This window comes from Perca fluviatilis, chromosome 3 (genome assembly GCF_010015445.1).
Source record: "Perca fluviatilis chromosome 3, GENO_Pfluv_1.0, whole genome shotgun sequence".
Taxonomy (NCBI): Eukaryota; Metazoa; Chordata; class Actinopteri; order Perciformes; family Percidae; genus Perca; species Perca fluviatilis.
In genome coordinates, this window is record NC_053114.1 from 20,174,751 (window position 1) to 20,180,750 (window position 6,000).

The following is a 6,000-nucleotide window of genomic DNA, read 5'->3' on the forward strand; positions in this document are numbered from 1 at the left end:
ATATTTCCCTTTCTTCATCAGCCACTCATTTACAAGTTTAGTCTCCAACATATCGCACTGGCAGATAGACACTAGTCCGCTTGTAGGAGCGTGTGGGTTGAGAGCATCTGCACAGTGTTTTATATGAACTACTATGGTTTTAACCTGGACCATTGGACCAAAACTCCAACTGCTTTCTTATTCTTTTCCATTAGGATGTTTGTGCTTTCTGTGTATTTGTATGGTAATCTTGTCTTTCCTGTAGAACAGTAGGACAAAAGTTTCTTTTGAAACGATGTTTTTTACAATTCAGATTACTTTCAGGAACAAACTAAATTATAAAGTTGCAAAGCAGTTATTTAACAGCGCTTTTCCTCAAAGTTTTGGATTAGTATATTTGGCTTAGGATAATGATCCTAATTATCTCGTAAATATAAAATCTCACAAGGTCGTGCTTTATTTATTTTGTTATCCTTGTTTGCGATTAAAACACAGTTGAAGCAAACTAAAGGAAACACTATAGCAGGTGCTATAACCCATTTCTATCATGGAAATAACCGAAAGTAGTAGAAGGCTCAAATTCACATTAGTGAAAACAACTTCACTGTTTCAGTCAGGAAAGTAGAGAAGCCACCCCCTGGCAAGGTGACACGCTGACTTTTACCCTCCCTCGATAGCCCGGGATAAGGAGGGAGTGGGACACAGCAAGCCTTTCAGCCACAGCCAAGGTTTTGATGTCCTGAGCCAAACACTGCTGCTTACTAAAGATAGAAGGCTCTTATCAATTAGTGGCTGAAGACACCCCACTCTGAGCACCTTGGTCAGATAATTCGCCCTTGTGTTGGGCGATTGGATTCCCACCTCCCTATTTGTCTGCCCCTCCTACTGTCCTTCACAGTTTGGCATAAACACTGTGCAGTCTCCCAGCCCCTCTTTGATACAATAGGTAACCTTTAAAAGTGCAGTACATGGATAAAATAGAGAAACAGCAACAGACTTGTTAGTGGAGGATGAACATCTTGGTAAAATACATGTGCTCAAAGCAATATGTGGAACATCCTTGTAAAGTGAAAGAGACATGGGTATGAGTGGTTGTTTTCAACATTTTATGATTCTGTTGAACTTGCTAGTCTGCTCTCTCGTTTTATGTTTCTACCTTACCAGCTGGGAAAAAAAATCTTGTCCTTGCTCCATGCAAATGAAAATGTGACATCTAAATATTTTAGAAGATACAATGGATAGATTCCTTTCTCTGCTGAAGATCCATCCATTGAAGAGGCTTTTGCAGTGTTTGAATAACAAATCCTTAGAGAATTAAGTTTTCATGTTCTCTTACTGCTTTAATAAACACCAGGGCCTGTACTGTTGGCAGCTTGACTCAGCTGCAGCACTGTTCATCAAAAATCTATCCTTTATCAAGAGTACAAATTCAAGCCACTGCCTTGAAAGATTTATAGATTCATGCAAGTTTTACACCACTGGGAGCGCTAATGGCTTTTAGTGCTGGGGCCCCAAGGAGTCTTTGTGCATGAAAACCAGAATACGCAGAGCAGCACTTAAGCTTACCGCAATGTCAGGTTTCTGTCGAAAAAGATGCCGTTGACTTGGAATACTGGTTCCAACCAGTGTTTTTTTGAATGATAAAAAGACAGGGTCTTTAGCCATCAGCACACACTCAGGCATGAGTTGCTTGCTATATGTTCCTTTGTATAACAGGGTTCTGTAACTTTGTACAGTATTCCTGTAGTAAATGAAATATGTATTTATGTAAAAATATAATATTCCGTTTTAATAGTGAATGTTTGACATGTATGATTCCAGTGCTTGTACGATTCCTTCCCTGACTGTTTGGTATTTTAAATAGTTTTGTGTGCCATACTCTCAGCTGCTGATACACAATTTCAAAATAGTTGAAATAAAAATATGCCTTTGATAATTGGTTAGCATGTGTTGTGTGCTACAGAGGACATTTGAGAGATATGAGAAAGAGCTACTGTAAATGTCTTTCTAGGAAGATGCAAGTCAGACATGCACCACTAGAACCTTGGGCACCCAATAAATCAACCAGCATATTCTGCCACAAACCTGTCAACCTATTAAGGATAGACAACTGTGAAGACAGAAGGTGTGTATGGTTGAGATGTTACTGGGGAGTTTGAGAGAAAATATCAGATAGCAAGAGGATGCTGGAAGGTATGGACACAAATGACAAAAAAAAAAAAAAAACAAGATTCTCTTTTAGCCAGTTACTACCTGAGTGCTGAGTGAAGCTGTAAACAGGAGGAAGCATGGACATGGAATAAAGAATGCCACTGCTTACTATTAATAATTCAATGGATTGCAATGGCACAAAAATAACAGTCGGAACAAGCACTTGCATTGGACCTGACATCACAGAGTAGCTGTGTTTTGTCATGTTTGAATGTTGTTAGCTTGTAGCATGTCAGTCACCAACACACTAGGGCTGTAACGATATGCGTTATGAAAGCGAAATGGCGACACTCAGATCGACGAACGTGTGTTGCGGAGTGAGAAGGCAGAAACGCGACACACCCCTTCCAACTCCCAGAGTTATCCTTCCCGTCCAGATCCAATGTTACCACATCTTGAAATTACTTATCGCCCTTTTGTCAGGTAAATGTAGCTAACTGTAAAGACGGCTAAAAGCGAAGGGGATTGGGTAGTACCGGAGTAAAGTGCTAACCGGGTTTGGGTTGTTGCTGGCTAGCTGCTAGCTGGCTGGGGGCTGACTGTGGATGTGTCCCCGGGGCGGGGCTGTTGTCAGCTCTCATCCCGACTCAAGCCTTGCAGTGCCGGGAGAGTGAGGCAGACAGACAGGGGTGTGCTAGCTGGCTAAATTACCATTAGATTACTAGTCTATACAGTTAACGTTACTGATGAATTTGTGGGTTAGCCCAGAGTTAGACGTAGTCAAAACAATCCTACTAAAAATAACAGAGTGTTGAACGATGTCGTAATCTTATGTTACCTACCAAGAATTAGCTAACGTTATAGACCATGCATTAGCACTAGCTACTTGTCAACAGTACGCACCAAAGCACTTTTCTTCATCGGTCCCCCTACAGGTTGGAAGCGGAATTAGGGCTGGGCGATATGGCTGAAAACTGTATCACGATATAAGTGTTTCATATCGGTCAATATCGATAATTATTGATATTTTTTATGACCTATTTAAAATAAAGACCAGGAGAAAAATATATTAAATTTAAACATTTTTATTTTAAACTTCTTTTTTTAAACTTTTAAACCTTCCTCTGATTATAATCCCCTCAGAAATTTCAACACAACCATGGAAAACACTCAAATAATTATAAGTCTAAAATCACAATGAACACTTAACAATTATCTCTTAACATTAAGGTGCAAAATTAAAGAATAAGTAAGAAATGCTTAATAAAGTGTAATAAAATAGTGCAAAGTGTTAAATATAAACATAGAGAAACCTGAAACCTGAGAAGAACTATTTTCTGTAAGTTTAGTGCTAGGTTGGTAACCTGGCTTCTCGACAGTGCTCAGCATGTCTGCCTCCGTTATTTCTTTGTACCGTTTGGTAAGGCACTGATGCAGAGTACCTCTCCATGGTGGTCTGCTGCTTGTGCGGTGTTGCAGCTGCAGATGTTGGACGTTGCTGGCGAATACTGCTCTGCTGGTAAAGGTGGTAAAACAAGTTTGTGGCGTTACCAGTGTTGGTGGGGACGATGGTCTTGCATAATTTGCTGACGACATTGGTCTGACTACGGTCAGACTTATAAAATCCCAAAAACTGCCATACTGACTTTTCCTGTTTTATCAACAATTTCCTCGCTCACTGCGGCACTCAATTTCCACTGCCTGTTCTGATATTGAAGAACCCAACACGAGACAGCGATGTGGTGCAACCAAACTTGATACTGTTACATGATTGGCTGTTAGAGTGTCACTCCCTACGTTGCTAGGTTACCAGAGAGTGAGTGCCTTTGTTCATGCAACCAAACTTGCTTCACAACCTCTGGTTTCTTCCGATTCTTCGGATGTGCGCATGCGCGTGTCATTCAGAACAAGACAAAATAAGAGTGTTCTTGCAAACCAAAACATGGCGTTTTTTCTCGATTATACTATTTTGGTGATCGTTGGGAGCCAAAATCGAAATTAAAATCGAAATTCAATTAATTGCACAGCCCTACCACTGAAACGATTTTAGAAACATTATTTTAAAGGTACAAAAGAATCTGTTGTTGGATCGATCGACATTGAAATCAATCAATATCAATAATCAATAATAAGGTCTCTTTTGTATTACTGTGTTGCCAAGTGGCAAGTAATCAATGACAAAACGATGCCATGTGGCAGAAAACAAGTTGTATTGTGTTTACAACTCTCCTCCAACCCCACTGCAATCTAGTGGTCCCATACACACATAGGGCCCTATTTTAACGATCTAAAACGCAAGTATCAAACGTGAAACGCAAGTAGCTTTGTGGGCGGATCTCGGGCGCTGTTGCTATTATGCCGGCGGGATAAATGACTCTTGCGCCCGATGCAAATCTAAAATGGGTTGGTCTGAAGTAGCTAGGTGTGGTTTGGGCGTAACGTGAAAATAACCAATCAGAGCGTCATCTCTCATTCCCTTTAAGAGCAGGCGCGCTTGTTCCATGGCGGATTGCTATTATGACGGCGGATTTGCCTGGCGCACGCCAGCGGGAGCTGTCCGGGACGCGGCAAAGTAATAAATCCCCGTCTTGACCGGGTGGTGATGTTGCTGCTCCTCTCGGGCGCGTCTCCTCAAGTCTGGAGAGGATTGCTGCAGCCATGGAGCGTGGGCCTCAAGACGCACCACCTGCTCCTGTTGTGCCCGTTCCTCCTCCCCCCACTCCATCTCCGTCCACCTGCTCCACCAGGAGCGCATCGCGCATTGCCGCTCCCGGACCAGATCCCACCGGAGTGTCCAATCCCGCCGTAGTTCAACATCACGTCTCCTTAAGTCCTCTAATATTTCCTCATTTATGTCATCAACACATCCATGATTCATGGAAATGTTGTGCAAAACACAACAAGCCAGAAAGAATGCTGCGACTTTTTGAGGACTGTATTGTAAAGTGCCTCCTGATCTATCCAAACACCTGAAGCGCATTTTCAGTAATATTTTTCCTTGTAATTATGTATGGTTTGCAAAAATGGGAACTGCTGCGTCCGTGTAGATGAGAGAAGCAAAGTGTATGCGTGCGCCCCTAAAATAGCATCTGAATAACGCGCCAATGACTTTAGACCAGGTTTTTCCCCCATTTCTGAAACTGGAGTAGGGCTAAGGGGTGTGGAGAAAATCAAATGTCACAATATTTTTTACCTTTGACCAAATACCTTAATATTGATATTTGCTATAATATTGTACTGTTGTAGGGGTGCATTCAAAAAATATTTACACAATGAGATTTCTGATGAATAATCATCATTAATGTGGATATACAGTAATGACTAAGTGAGTAAAGGCAAACAATAGAACAGCTAGAACAGTCTAGTAAGTTCAGAAAATTACATCACTTTACTGTAATGCAGCCCTTGAAAACAGAAAAAGACAACACTTATGTCATATTAAGATATTAAGATATCCAAAATCTAAGAGGATATCTAGTCTCATATCATGACATTGATATAATATCGATATATTGCCCAGCACTACACTGGAGCTACAATTTCTTGATCCAAACAAAGAGGAATTACTTTCTACTTTTCAATGAGGGCCCCACATTTGAACTGTCAGTTCTTCATTCATAGTTTCGGATTTCCACATCCTGTTCTCATCTGTTTCTGCTTTAACTCTCTCCACCACATCAGGTGTAAAGTACTCCAATAAAATAAGAGTAGCACGGCACATCAGCTTGATAGATGAGAAAACGTGTACGATGATCAGGTGGATCAACCAGCAGGGATTAGTTGGGTAATTAGATTACATTACTGATAAATTTTTTTTAAAACTACACATTTTTGTTGTCTACAGAATCTTAAAATGAGAATTAGTAGGCT